This window comes from Cyclopterus lumpus, chromosome 3, assembly GCF_009769545.1.
Source record: "Cyclopterus lumpus isolate fCycLum1 chromosome 3, fCycLum1.pri, whole genome shotgun sequence".
NCBI classification, from domain to species: Eukaryota; Metazoa; Chordata; class Actinopteri; order Perciformes; family Cyclopteridae; genus Cyclopterus; species Cyclopterus lumpus.
Window position 1 is genome coordinate 4,275,697 of NC_046968.1, and position 16,297 is coordinate 4,291,993.

Consider the following 16,297-nt stretch of genomic DNA (forward strand, 5'->3'; position numbering starts at 1 on the left):
AAATCAAGAGAGAAGTAGAGTCATTTTCTCATAGACGTCTATACAACCAGAAGAGTCGCCCCCTGGTGGTCAGTAGAGAGAATGCAGGTGCATTGGCTTCACTTTTCCGACCAAGATGTTGCCACCTGATTTAAAGCTAACTATTAGCACACACTGCTGCTATTACATCCAGCCACCAAAACTCAAGATATTTTAAGAATCATAGTGTTAACCTAAATGTAAAAACATATTAAGCACAGTACTAATTACAACAAATAATAAATAAATAATATTCATATAAGCATATAAGCAACATTTCAATATTGTCAGTGGGGGTGGCGCTCTGTAACACAATATGTATTGTGTTCTCTTTTCATTGTAAAAAATGAATCGGTAACCAGAGCTGTCAAATAAATGCAGTGGTGTAAAAAGGGCTGAACCCCCCCCCCCCCCCCCCCCCCCCCCCCCCCCCCCCCCCCCCCCCCAACTAAAGCACCTCAGAATTGTACTCAAATACAGTCCTTGAGTAAATGTGCTTTACTCCACCACCTGTTAGTACGCACAGTACAATGAATTTTGGCAGAGATGTCACCTGTGAGGGAAGAATCAGGGACAAACGATGTGTTTTCACCATTTTTCTTCCCACAATTCTGCTCCATTCTAATTTTAGTCGTCTCCCTCTTTGTGTTTGAACAACGCTAAAATCGCTCAAAAGTCATGTGTTGAGCGTTAGCAGAAAGCCAGTCAAAACTGTACTCAGCGGGCCCAAAAAACACACACACACACACACACACACACACGCAAGCATGCACGCACACACGCACACACACACGCACACACGCACACACTGAAAGGTTTGGATGCAATTCACATATAGGTCAATTAAATGCAACAACATCTGCTCTCTCCCTACCATTTGCATATAGCATTCATATGTTAATGATGTCCCTTGTTTTTTAGGTGTTTTTTTTTTCTTTCTGCATGTGTGTGTGTGCGCATGTGTGTTTGTTTCTCTCTGTGTGTATTTTTTAGTTTTTTTTCTGTACTTCCTCCCCTCCACCCAGTCTCTTTGTATCGCCAAACAAAAAGAGATGCAGAAAATTTGGATTCATACTTCCCTTTTCGAAAAAAAAAACTAGCAGATACTCCCGTCCTATTTTCACTTCCTCTCGCCTGACGATTAAAGGGGAGGTTAGACGAGTTGCCACAGTTGTTCCATTGCCGTGCCCCTGATTTCGACAAGAAGCCCCTTTAACAGCAGAGGAGACAAGGCCCTCTCTCTTCCCCAAGCAGCTTAATGCCTTATAAATCAATGATGACACAGATGGACTAGCGATAATCTATTTAGAATGCCTCACAGCAAATATTGTTGTGCAGATGATTAGACTGCCAGTTATTTTAACTTAGACCCCCTAAACCCAATCTTCCGCTTCTCGTAATGCTCCTCAGATTTATGGGCGGTAATTTGGGATTTGATATTTTTGTTATTTGAAATAAATTTGGCAAAGAAAGACGTGCTCCAAATGGTGGAAATTAAAAGTGAAATCAGGTTGTGGCAGGGCGGCGTGTTTGTGTGTGTGTCTTGGGTGGCATGGGCAGCTTGAGGAACAAAAGACATGAAGAGGTGCCGGTGTCTGTGCCAAGGCCATAATGATAAGGCATGTTTCTTTAAAGAAGGGGGAGACAGACCTTCAGCCGAATTGTATCTCCAGGGCATTTGTGTGTGTGTGTGTGTGTGTGTGTGTTGCCGTGCGTGCATGTGTGTGTGTGCGCTAGACAGTCTTGTGACACGAGGGGGGTTAATGGCAATCCAGGGTCTCTGCCCCTTTTCATGGTCGATGGGTCTCAATTTAGCATGCGAGGGTGAGGAGGAGGAAGAGAAGAGAGAGAGAGAGAGAGAGAGAGGAGGAGGAGGAGTGCAAAAATGAAGTGGAGGTTGTCAGACGTTGGCAGCTGCTCGGAGGCCCTGATAAATATAAGCCCTTATTGATCGGCTGAAAATGAAAGATCCCCGAGTGGCGTGCAGTATTTAGCTTCTTGTCTGCCTCGTGTCAGCGGTGGCCTTGCCCTGGAGGGATAGGTTTTCAGCTGTGCCTCCGGGCACCGCGGCGCGCTCGCTGGCTTTGATTTCATCTTTAACCTTTTTCGTCTGCGTTCCCTTGACCTCTGCGGCGTCACCCCTTGCTGAATTTGTGTGAGATCTTCATCTTGGCATGGACACCCACCACCTCCCCTCCGCTCACCCTCTCCCCCACCCTGCCTTCTTCCTCCTCGCCACCCATCACTGCCCCCCCCCTTCCGTCCGTCTTTCTCCTTCAGGTCTATATTTCAACATCGCCTCCTCTTCTAATCTGTTTTCCCTCTGCTCCTCTAGGTGGCCATTCCTGTAAGCAGTAGCCAGTCCGGAGTGACAGTGAGGGGCCACTTGATCCTAACAGACGGGTTGCACTCCAGTATGCAGTTGGTGTGTTAAGGTAAGCCCGCACGCAGTTTTACACCTCAACCTGCCCCACCCACCCCCCGGTCGCAAAAACATCCTCAACTTTGAACAATTTTCTGCCGACATTTCTCCAAAACCCTTCATGGTATTTGCTTCTCACACTGCGACGATTAAAAACACAAACACAGAAAACCAACAAGGCACATACACACCCGTAAATGCACACATACGCTCACACACTCCAACTGTTCGTCATTCGCTCACCATTTAGTCTTATCCCCAAAGGCACTCTGTCTTAAACCAAAACACACACACACACACACACACACACACACACACACACAGTCACACGGCTACAGTACACTGCTGCTATGTGCGCAGACAGAACTTGTAACAATCTGGATTGTGATAATCTATGATAATCATCCACCACATGCCACCTAAAAACGCACATGGGTGGCATTCAACACCCACACTGGCACGATGCTTCAGTGCATCTCGCCTCCCTCTGCCGCTCTCCCCAATGTCACTACCTCCAGTGTCAATGTCATCACTCTGCTCCTTATTTCTCTTTTATGTATGAGGAGGCTCGCGCGACAACACGCCGCGAAGGGGGAGGGGAAAGGAAGGAATCTTGAACAATTTATGTTTGGCATTAGTGTAATTGAATCCCACTCGTATATCAATGTAAGAAAGTTGCGAGGTGGTTGGCGATATAAATACGAGGTAGGGATCCATGAAAACACCTTTCTCCCATGTCTTCCGAACAATGTCTCCCATCTCTCTTTCTCTTTTTTTTTTTATTCTTCCCCTCTCTCCCCTCCTTTAGCTAGATGGATGATAAATTCCCAGCCAGAGAACCAGCAACAGCTGTTGGCAGACAGGCCTGATATGAGAATAGCAGCATAGGATGAGCAGGCATTAAAAATTAATATGCTATTTAGCCTAGGTGTATTTTAGGTATTTGACATTTTCATGTCCGGGACAGACTAAATTTATTCATAGTACAGAAAAAAAATAATAAAAAAATAAGAAGAGAGGACTGGGTGTCGGGGGGGGGGGGGGGGGGGGAGTTGTCCATAGAATGCTAACTGAAGGCCATTCCATCTTCATGCTCACCCTGTTTCACCTTGCCTCAGTACCACACTGATGTGAGGTGGTGATGGTGTTTGACTACACCATATACTGTATGTATATTATGGTAAGGCTGGTAGTGCGGATCACGCCAGTGGAAATTGTTCTCCAGCTGAACAATAGCCCGGCTAACAGCTAAATGTTCATACCTTTCCCTGTACTGGTGTGGAAATCATGAGTAGTCCTCTCACCGTGATGTCATATCAGTACTTAGATGACTTCCTGATATCTAGTGCCACAACATTCAAAACCGATTGTGGAATTTTAATATCTGTTTTGTTTTGAAAGAAAACTATGGTATTGGAGAATGGGAGTATTGGTCCAGCCTGGTCTCATGGGCGGGTCATCAAATACCGACGTTTTGTCACGCCGCTGGGCGTCTGATTCTGACGCACAATGCACCCTTCAGTGTCCGTATGAGATGCACCTGGTTCAAACTACAAAGTGGTGATACAGTTGTAGTACAGGGAGCGACTAAGTGTGCGGAGGGAGGGGCTACGGGGTTGTATGGATGGGTCAGACCAACACAGGACTTTCACCCAGGTGACCGCCGCGTGTGTCCTGTGCAAAACCAAAAGTGGACATTGGCTGAATTTAAGTTACGCACGAACATAATGGAAAGTTGGGAATGTGTTGATCGTGTGTTCCACTGACGTCGTGTTTCTCAAGCTTTCAGCCACATGTCATGGCCTTCCTCAGTGGATGGAATTGTTCAGTTGTCACAGAGACGGCTTAGTAGTTATCATGTGAGGTATGTATATCATTTATTCATTTGACAGGTGGCTGTACGTGGGGCGATCTCAGAACCACTAGATATTAATATAAAGACTGCCCGTTATCATGTGACCAGTCCTTCATTCTTGGTCACGCGTTAATAAGTTGACCCTGGAATGATAATTTCAAACAAAACCTATATTTACATTTCCCTGACGAGTGAACTTGTGTGGCCATGTGCGTAATAATATTCTCTCAGAAGCAGAAGGTGGAAGTAACGTGACTTTACGCCACAACACCTCAGTCGGGTTTGCTCAACCAAGCATGCGACTTTGACTTTGTTTCTTTGTTGTTGCTTAGTTGTTTTCTCTTAACCATGCCCACATTTATTTCCTGACCACGAACATTGGAGCCTAAAAAAAATAAAAATAATAATAATATAAGCGTTGCAAATCAGAATCATTTCATTGTAAGATGGTTCATCATGAATTATCAAGTCTTTTGGAATGGAACAACACTCATTCCCAGACTTCATATCTCCATTCCAGAGGGAACATTTATGCACAAATGGAGAAAAAAAACCTCAAGATGTACAGAACAGTTGAGTTTCATGTTGGAGAGGGAAAAAGAAATACTGTAGAAGAGTAGCGATATCCAGTATTCCCTTTTATCTAGATTAGAAAACTTAAAAAGCCAGCTGTCATTATACACACAATACTCAGCAATGCAAACTTTACATTCTGTTCAATTATAAACATGATTAAATGCAATTCAGCTGCAAAACACATCATACAGACAGAAATGTCTAATTTTGGCAAAAAATGGAATACGATGCGTTTCTATTTTATTTATGTATTTCGGTCTTGACTCCTTTTCGACGGCCCAGGATCTGCTCCTCCACCGCTACAGAGCCTCACAGGACTCCTGGTGTTCCAGACAGCAACGGTACAAGTCCCATGCTGAGCCATGCTAAGACAGTCCTCTCTCTCCCTTTCCCTCCCCCCCTTAGTGATTAATGGCTAATGCTGCTCTAGTACATCTCTATATCCCTCCTCATCCCTCCCTCGCTAATCATTGTGAAATCTTAGACATGGCCTGGATTTGGCCTCCTGGAGAAAGAAGGTGGGTTGAGGATTGGATTGGAGGGCAATGCCCCCCTCCCACAGCGTCCCTATCACTTTTGACTTTCTTCTGCCTCGATATGCCATCGCTTGCCTTTATTCAAACCGCTGAACACATACGTTGTACACATTGTTCCTTATTTCCATCAGTTTTCGGTACTTTAGAAAACAACAATTCTGACAAACAGAAAACAAACTAACTGTGAAACCCTAACCAAGTGGTTTCAGTTGCCATTGCCCTAAGCCGTATAAATGGTAACTAAGTACTGAAGAGATGCAGCACGACTCACCTGACAACCAATAAGTGACATCCAGGAAACCTTTTGTATACTTATTCATAGGGATGACTTTATGGATCACGACTGGATGATGTGTTGGTGGCCTGCATACGCAATGCATACAAACAGTAAAAGGGAGGAACCATGCTTCTGACCTTATGTCAAAGTCTATACTCTGCATTTAATCAAATTGAATGTATTTGACGAAACATATCTTTACTCAAGGTCCACTTTTTTATCACTACTTTCAATCGCAATCCCCCGTCTCTGCCCGAGGATGGTTTATGGCATCATAAACCATCCTCGGCCATCCACTGACTCGCGATCGATGACGTCGGTGAACGGTTTGAAAAAAACTCCACGATCGGGCTTCAATTTGCCGGGGAAGACCCTGTGTGGGGGATAAAGGGGGCGTGTGGGGGGTGGTGGGGGTGGGGGGGTAGTAAGTGGAACTTTAGTCAAGGTTACTTTGGCAAAGTATTATTTTCTAAGACCAGAAATAATTTCCCCCCCTCAATTGACCCCAAAAGTGAAGGGAACGCAGCGTTGGCTAATTAGATGAATGGGCAGACATGACTCAAGGCTGGTTTTAAACCTGTGTAATCACAACCCCGGCACTTGCACCTGCGCCAACCCACCAAACGAGCATGTACCGGCGATGCGGCAGCAACACTTCTCATTGTCTGTATTCATACCTCTGGCTTAGCGAGTACCCATCTTCCATTCCGCCCTTTGTTTCTCGCCTTTTCACCTCTTTGTCTGCTAATTATTTGATTTCCATTCTTCCACTTCCACCCCTCCCTTCGCACCCTCCTTCCCTCCATCACTGTTGCCTCCACACTTGGCAGCAACTTCCCCGTCGCGGCACGTCACTGTATGTACACTGACGGTTATTACCTTGGGGAACGTTTAGCAGCTCTGTGTTTAACACCATATAACCTCCGCTACATCAGCGGCGGCAACGCAGGGAAAAAACCTGGGAGGTGGAAACCAGAGACGGCTCGTGTTAGGTGAGTGTTTGACTGATCACCACGATAAAGACGACAAGTGAGAGGGAGAGAGGGAGCATGCGACAAGCCCACTTTACTTCAACCTATTGGATGATCAGTGATTCTTAAGGAGAGGGAACATTTCTTGCGATATCTCTCACTACAAAGTAAATAGAAATCAAAGCCCCTCACGCTCCGACACAGAAGCCCTATATGAAAGAAACTATCTTAACAACCTCCTTCATTTCGGCGCGTTCTCTCCCTCTGTACTTCCCATTGATTTCACGTAACCGGTGTTAAGTGAAACTATTTGAGAGGCAATGGATCCACTTGACTTCACCGTCTCGAAAGGTAGGCAGTGATCGGCATGCCGGCGTGGTCGAATAAAAGCTTCCGCCGACTCTACCTCTGGTGGTTCCTCACCCACATGGTCGGACACGCGTTCCACAGATTGAGAGGAAAACAATCGAGACGGCAAGTTAAGTTTCCCCTCAGTTGCGCTTCAGTTTTTTACTACGGCCTCTTGGCGAATTACCGTCATTCCTTGTCATTCAAATACCCCCGCCCTCCCCTGAAAAATATTGGACACATGAACCTCCCCCCCCCGATCCACACCCCACTCCTCCTCCCCCTCTCCCTGATAGGGATCGGGGGGGCGTCGTCGTCCGTCTCAGTGGAGTTTGAGATCGGTAAGTCGAGCGACTTGACAGATAACAGGACTACCAAAGGAGCCAAAGCCGAGACACGTCCATGTCCATCAATGTGCATGTCCACCACAAGCATAGGGGGAGTGTGTGTGTGTGTGTGTTCGTGTTGGGGGGGGTGTTTGGGGGGTGTAGACCAAACATCGACAGCAGCTCGTGAGAGACGCTGTCAGGTGATTATAAAATGACAGCACGAAAAGAGCGTTCAGGAGGATTGGGCGCTGTGACATGAGCTAACACACACACACACACACACACACACACACACACACACACGCACACACACATTCGTACAGGGGTTTCTCTCTCCGTCCCATCATCCTCCCAGGATATCAGCTTGTAATTGATATATGGGCTCAGCTGTCAGCTGTGTGCGTGTGTGTGTGTGTGTGTGTGTTAAGGTTGACTTGTGCACGGATCCCCCCTGTGTGGGACAGAGATAGATGGATGAGCACAGAAGGGAAAAAAAAGCGAAAAGAAGTTGCGTCATTCCACAATTCCACAAAAGACCTAATGTGTTATCAAAGTAACTTCCAGCATATTAGCGCCAACCCCCTCATATCCTCTGTCCCCCCCGACCCCCCCGCCTCCCTCTCCCCCTTTTGTGGCGCCGCTCGCTCGCCTCGGCAAGCTTCCTGAATTAAACTGCCGGCTTCCTGTTCTTTTATATGCACGGCCACATCTGGGGCGCCCGCTCGCAGGGCCCCGTCGCTTAATAACAATCACCTTCCCTTTCACTCGGCCCTGATTGTTTCTAATTCGCCCTGACAGATAGTAGCTGACAAGCCGCCCGCGCCTCCCTCCCTCCGTGACCCGAGCTCACTCAGCACACTTATAAGGCCTGTCATTTTTAATATTTGATTTTCACTTCGTACAAAAGTTATGTGTTTTAGAGCTGCCACCGTCGCCTCCCCAATCGTATGATGAAATCAGTATTTAACTGGAACCACCAGTCGACGAATTGCTGTCCCTCCTTTCTTCATCCTTTTTTTTTCTCATTTTTTTTCAAGCTTCCATCTCTTCCTTCTCCTCTTTCATTAATTGTCTTTCTCTCTTTCTCTCTCTCTCTGCCTTCATCGTTTCCACCTTCTCCTGTTCTTTCTGTCTCTTTCGCTCAATCTCTTCCCCTCTCTTAGTTTATGAGGACAAAACGAGCGGGGGGGGGGGGGGGCGCGTAAGCCGGTCTCTAACCCACAGTGAGCCACCTTTTTTCGCAGGCCACACCCACAGCAGGCATATATGCAGCGCAGGGCCTATCGACAAATAACCGCCGTCCACGTCCGTCCGTCAGACGTGCAGCTTACCGGCTTCCAGCGTTATTTGCTTTCCATTGATTCCCATTAAAAGGCATATGGAGCCATGTAAAATGCATATCAGGTAGGCTGATCATTAAATGAAAGGATGGATTCATCGACAGCTTGACGGATGACATTTTGCCGAGCAATCCATACCGCCCTTCAATGGAAACACAATTTGGAGCTTAAGACAAAGAAGAGAGGAAGGAACAAAAAAAAGGGAAAAGGGAAAAGAAGGCATTTAAGATGGAGAAGGCGAGCAATACAATGATTAGAAGATGGATTCACAGCGGTACACAAAAGCCATTTTCACCACCACTGTGCATGAACACATTGACACAATCTTACCCAGTCCCATTTCTTTCCCTACATCATTTTCACTGATGTTAACATGATATACTCGTGGCTTCACTGATAAAAAACAACAACTCCTCAAAGTGACTCACAAAAACTGCACATTGTCACCACTTTTTGTAATTGTGCTGTTTAACTGACCATTAATATTGAAAATAAAAAGGACACACACGGGTTTGAATGTGCCTTCGTGCCCCCTTTATGTGGCCATATGCAGAACGTAAGACGGCGGGGGTCAATGTGGCGGAGAGGCCTCCCATCACAGACCTGCATTTAATTATGTAACCACAATTGTGCCCTCACCTAAAGCATTTTTGCTGCCGAACCCTTACTTACTTTAATCCAGTGCCACGTGTACCAGCCACAAAGCTCAAATTAGAGTCAGGAAGCTTAATACAATATTTATCGACGTATCCTCTAACAACGGTTCGCGCGATGTCCTGAGAAAGGTAACTCCTCATTTTTCAGGCATTTTTCTACAACAAATAGTAGTATAACGTGTGTGTAAAAATGTTGCCGTTGAGAGTTGTGTGGGCGGTTCGCCAGTACCATCCAAAGTGGTTATAAATTACCAATAACAAGTGAGGCCGTTTACTAATCTGCCACTACTATGGTTAAAGATTGCATGACGACTACTTGGTGTAGGAAAGATGGTGTTTGGGGTGTAACTTCTTTTTGTTTAGGGGGCCGGCCTTTCTCCCATCATCTCCTGTAAATATCTCTTTGTACAAATAATCTAACTTTAGTCATATTTAAGCACTATAAAAAAAAGAACGTATCCTAGCATTTGTCTTGTCTCATGGGTCAAAAAGACAATTTATTCCGTAATACATCATCATCAGACCACTAAATCGTCCACCAACTCTGTAAACACTTTTTTTTTCTGTGATCGCAGTCAGCCTTGCGAACCCAAAACATTCTCTAACATCCCCCCCCCACCTCCCAACCCCGCCCGCCAAGACATACTTCCATTTCGGGACACCGAGGTGCCCGAGGCGCGCCCACTGCCAATCTCCGTCTTTACCCGACGACAAAAACACAACTAATTGGAGTACCACTGCATGTTTTCACTAAAGGCACAATTTAATTACATCTGAGCTGGGAATGAGTATTTTGGGAATGTCTGTATGTTCATTCAAACAAATGGAGCGAATGAAAAGCAATATTTGTTTTGCTTTGATTAGCAAACGGGCAGAGCAATTTGTTAAGGAGAGAATGAACGAGGGCAGAAAATGTCTGTTTAACCCCCAGCTTTCCAGTGGTGCACTACTTTCTCCACACACACACACACACACACACACACACACACACACACACACACACACTTCCTCCCCTCCCTAAACGGCTGCGTGCCCCTTACACATTAATGAACTTTTGCTCCTGGCTTTGTGACTCTGACCTCCCTCTTCTGCTCTCTCTCTCTTTTATTTTTATTTTTTTTGTCCGTGCCTCCCTTTTCTCCCTGATCCGGAGTGTCTGTCCTGTGGTCCTCCTGTTCATAAATCCTTTATTAATAACCCAGTGAATAATGTAAAGAGTATTGTTTTCTCCAAGGTTGTATTAATAAACATGAATGAATTTATTTGTCTTCACCAAAGCATGATTAATGCACATTAATGCCTGGATATTGCTCACTCTGCCCTGCATCACCAAGCACATATCATCCCTCTCCCCTCCATAACCCCCCCCCCACAAAAAAAGAAGACCTATCAACATTAAATATTTATGGCATAATATTAATGGTTTTGTAAAGAAAATAACAAGTTATTAATCCTCTGATTAACAACTGATTAACCTTTTTTATTAAACACGTGATCCGTGCATCATCGACTCAGGATATGTCGACTGACTGCGCGGCAGAATAATTATTTTTGTGTCTTTTCTAATTGCAAAAATCGCATGGCTGAACTATACGTGTGTGTATGTGTTTTTTGTTGCCTTTTCCCCCCCCCCCACTCCCCTTCCTCCTTTCGCCTTGACACATGCACAGATACATCGCTCGCACTTGTTCAAACAACACGAGACGTAAGTAGCCCGAGATTACGGCGAGGAGGAGAAAATAAAACACACAAACATAACTGGCACATTCTTTTCACATTGAGGGGAGAACAAGAGTGGCGCCTAAATTTAGCGGCAGATCTTTGGTACAACAATGGGGTTTAATTCACATATCCGTTTATTCTGCAGTCACTGGCGTGGGGTGGGAAAGTGGAGGGAAAACATGGCTGAAGGACAAAACATTTCTTCTCCTCTTCATTTATTTTGTTGTCACTGCTCTTCTCAAAAGCTATTGTCTGCGTATTTTTAGTTCCCGTCAACTGAAAGACAGTTATGTTGTGTCGGCACCGACTTCGCATGGGAGAAGAATGAGTTAGACACAATTCAAATCTGGAGCTCAAATCCACCAGTCTTTTTTTTTTTCATTTTTCATTTCTTATTTATTCTTTTTTTTGTGGTGTTTTAGTAGCTGTTTAGTGCTTTTACAGTCAATAAAATGCTCATTATGCAGATTTTTCGCGTGTTATATTTTATGTTATATTATTAGATTATTTAACTGACGTCTTAATGTGTGACAACGACGCAATTTATTTGTTGAGATTGGCTGAACCGGAGACATTTGAACTATTTGCTGGTTAGTTTAATCTGTAAGAATACATCATAGTTTTATGTGCTGAGTATACTGTATATATATATATATATGTGTATATATATATATATATATATATATATATATATATATATATATATATATATATATATATATATATACAGTATGTAAAAACTTAATCCGCAAAGTAACTATAGCTGTCAGATAACTGTAGTGGAGTAGAACACAAAGTAGACCCTTCCACTGCATCTTTTATCCTCTCCAAATGCCGCTTGTGGAGCATTATCTGTCCTTTCACTGCAGCTGTTTGGGGATTGTTGATTTTGGACGTAGTTGAATTTTTTCTTTTTTTCTTTTCTTTTAATGAACAGCTCTCTCTCTCAACCAAGCCAGCCGCGGCACAAGCTCTCTGGAGCTCACGCGTTGCTAACGCATCCTTCTAAATAGCCGTGGAAGTCACCACCGGGGCACTCTGGGAATAACAGTTTTCCGCTTAACCCTTTTAATACTTTTACTCTTATTGGCTCCGTGCTCATCACTGGATGAATAACCGGTGTGTTTTCCCGATGGGAACTCAATGTTAATCTTTCACCAGCGATGCTTTGCTTCCTCCCGCCACAAAGCACAATAGAGAACTCATTTGACAGCTGCGGAAAAAAAAGAAAAGTCTACTCAGAGTGCTGCTGGGGTGTGAAAGCGCTGACCTCTGGTGCTCTCCAGTGTGGGGATCGTACTACACAGTTGGAGCACCAGTCTGGAGCACTGAGGAGGGCAGTGTTTAAACAAGCCTTAAATAACTCGTGGGCATGTTTGTGCTGCTACCGCGACTAAACAGCCATGAGTTATTCAAGACTTTTTAAAAACACGATAGCCTGTTGAGTCGCTCAGGCTTCTTCATTTGACAGCTAGTTTGTCCTGTTTCTACTCTCACTCGTTTGTTCTGGGACGAATTGTTGCTAATGGAGTCTCCTCGTTTTCAGATTTTTAGTTGCTATCATGTTTCTCTTGAAACACTCAGTGTGTTTAGCTACATACGACAGCGCAGTAAACAGCAGCGTGGATATTATGTACCTTTTTGCTGTGTTATAAGTCCCTGATATTGCAGAACAGTGAAGGGAACAACAGAGGGTGCCTTCACTTCATCTTTAGTGCCTGGTTATCGTTAGATTCAACCCAGTCGCTGGAAAAAAACATTAGTGTTGTACGTATCGTAACACACACAAAGCCACGTGGGTCAATTGGTTTGGTTTAGGCAACACAAACGACTTGGCTGACGTTAGAAGAATTATCATGGCTAATAATCATGTTAATAATAATGTAACAACGTCACTAGCATAAGTAGGCAACAACCGCCCTTAGAGGACTTTGTAACGGTGTTACGTCACAAGTGTGAAGTCCACATTTCATTTCGGGGATTTTCACGGGACACAATCGGCGGTCTCCTGGGTGAAAGTCCTGTGTCTGTTCCACCCGTAGACCACCCCTTCCAGCTGCCCTAATTACATATTACGAAATCCAAAATCCGTGCTCACCATCTTTCTGAGCCACACTGGGCCCAGTTTGCCAGTTCTCAGATCTATTAGGGGCCCGAACAATGCAAAAAGACAGCGCTGGACATGTCTTTTTGGTGAGCTGCATGAAAGGATAAGTGTTGGAACACTTGTTGTGATTTCTTATTTTATTTACATTTTTTGCCTATGATGGATTGCGGCTCATTCCTGCAGGGGATTTCCTTTGTTACTCTCCCCCTTTCTCTTTCTCCTTCTTTCTTTCTCTCTCGCTCTCCCCTGCTGTTCTAAACACCAACAGCAGGCTTCACCTTGTCTACTTTCTCTTAACCATTGGACCTTTCTCACAGGTCACTTTCTAACATCTCTCTCTCTCTCTCTCTCTCTCTCTCTCTCCGATCCATTGTCTCAACATTCAGATTCCTCAGTTATCTCCCTTAAAGAACATATCGTCTTTACATCTCCTATTCTTTTTTTCTTTTTTCTTTTGTACTCTCTTTCAACTCCTGCCATCCTGTGAATCCACACACACCACTCACACACCCAAACCATTTCAGAAATACTGACTTTGAACTTGCTTTTAGTACTGTTTGTCCTAATTACAGATCATTTCATCCCTGTCAAATAATCTACTCTCACTGTAATGTTACCCTGGATGCTGATCCTACCGAGGTTCAACCTTATTTTACTCCCCTGGAACTCACCACAAGACCTGGATTCATCACACCTATTCCCCACGGCCCGCCCTCCTGCTTCGCTTTTTTTCTTTCTTCTTTCTTTTCTTCTTCTTCTTCTTCTTCTTCTTCTTCTTCTTCTTCTTCTTCTTCTTCTTCTTCTTCTTCTTCTTCTTCTTCTTCTTCTTCTTCTTCTTCTTCTTCTTCTTCTTCTTCTCTGTCTCCTAACATATCTATCTGTTCTTGGTTTTTTCTTTTTTTTCTTTTTTTTCTCCCCACATTTCCTCTTTTTCATCCAGTTTTTTTTTTCTGTCTTTTTGAAGATATCATTTTTTATGCCTTCATCAAAATGAATTAGCCTGATCCCAAAATACGCACAAGGACATATGGTTTGGCCCAGTTTCTGAGAAGTGGCGGGTTCAGTTTTTGGTCATTCTGTGAAAAGGATGTGTGTGTTTGCTTGTGTGTGTGTGTGTGTGTGTGTGTGTTCATTCATTTACAAGTTGTATTTGCAGGGCCTCTTGGGAGTTGGAAGGTATTTATAGTGCTGCTCACACAGAGGTGGACTTCACAGTAATTAAGAAAGCTGTAAAGGTGGTTAATTCTACTTTTCTGATCACTGTTTTAATCTTCTGTCCCGCTATTCTTGAAAGACACTCATACACACACACACGCACACACACAAACACACACACGCACACACACACACACACACACACACACACACACACACACACACACACAAGCGTGAGCACAGAGCGGACAGGTACATGAGCCTTAAGCCTCTTATGACTCCTTGTCTCCATGCAACGCAGACACAACACCGTGTCAGGGAGAGGTTTAGGCATGGTGCGGGCCTTCCTTAATTACCGGGGGGATTGCTAAGCAGATACGACCGTGCTTTCACAGCGGGGTCAGTGGCGGCCTATGAGATTAGCTGTACATACAAGAAACGGTAATGAAAACCCGCCCAAAAAATACATGTTCTGACCGAAGTGTAAAGCGGGATGGAGTGAACGCGATCGCCACTCACTTCCCATTCATTCGGCGGCACGAGTTCGGTCTGAGAAAAAACGTCTCTTAATATGTCGTGAGAAATGTGAATATGTATAAAGGCCCGTGCTCCCCTGTTGCCTCCAATATATACACACACACACACAAAAAAATAAGCTTTCTGCCTTCACTGTAACACTTTTATTGGCTGCAGTAAAGAAACTCACTGTGTGAGAAGCAGACTCTTATTTTTCAAAGAGTCCTTTGGATGTAACACACTTGGGACTTGAACTATCTTGTCTCAGTCATTTAAAAGAATAGTAGAGACATGAGACAGTGTGTGTGTGTGTGTGAGAGAGAGTGCTGTCACTAGTAATGTGTCTGTCATTAAACCCTGTTCACATCGATGCTGATGTGGGGTGGCGTATGGATCAAACCAAACACAGGACTTTGACCCGGGAGACCACCATATGTGTCCTGTGTGGAATCAAGTCATCGTTGTTTCACTGTAGTTTTGTCAGTTCATTTCTGGACATGTCTGGCACCACTAGCGAAGCATAGTAATTTTACTTAACATACGTCCTTATTTGAACCCAGCCACGATCTTTTCCGAAGTATTGTGGTTGCGTGACTAAACCTAACAACTAAAGAACCATGTTGGAAGTTTATTTTGAAAAGACACTGTCTGCGTACCGGCTGTGCTGACTGCCCTTGACTCCCTGTTGATGATTGGCCAGCGAATCGGGTCCTTTGAGAGCGCGGGACAATGAGCACTGAAGCTGTCCTTTAGGCGCCTGTCGGACCGGCCCACTGACAGACCTTTTGTACTTTCTTCTTGTCCCCCATTTTTTTGAAAGAACCAGAGGCAGCAACCCAATTCATCTTAATAACATCCTCCCCAAGTTATTATCCTGACCATGTTTAAGCCAAACAATTAGCTGAACCTTAACCTCACCCTGAGTCTAACTCCGAAAAACTCTGTGTAGAAGTGGGATGGGTTTGCACACGAATAGAGTCGTACCTCGTCGCTAATAAAGTAGAACGAAAGTGGGTGAACACCCACTTGGGCTCTCTCTCCGGAGCACGGAGGCCCATCACTCCGCTGTGCACACATTCGATTTGTCACTGAACAAATACAGAGACGCGACGGGCGCAGTCAAAACACTCCAAAACCACCGCGGGTTCTGGTGGGAGGATGACACTTTTGCCTCCTTGTCTCCAGCGCGAGTTTGGACGCACCATCACAGGAGTTTCGGTGACAGCCCAGTGAAGGCTGCTTTGTTTGCCTAAGTCATCTCCATTCCCTTTAATGAGCCATTATGGTTATGTTTTGTCTCAGTTGTGTTCGTTGGCTGGCTGAGTTTCTGAGACGGCAAGACGCGGGAGAAGTGGGCAGGGGGGGGCACCTCCTTGTAGGGCTTCAAGAAAGAGTGGCTATTGGAAAGACACAGTTAGAGGGAAAAAAAGAGAGAGAAAGAAATGTACCGACATATTGATATTTTATCA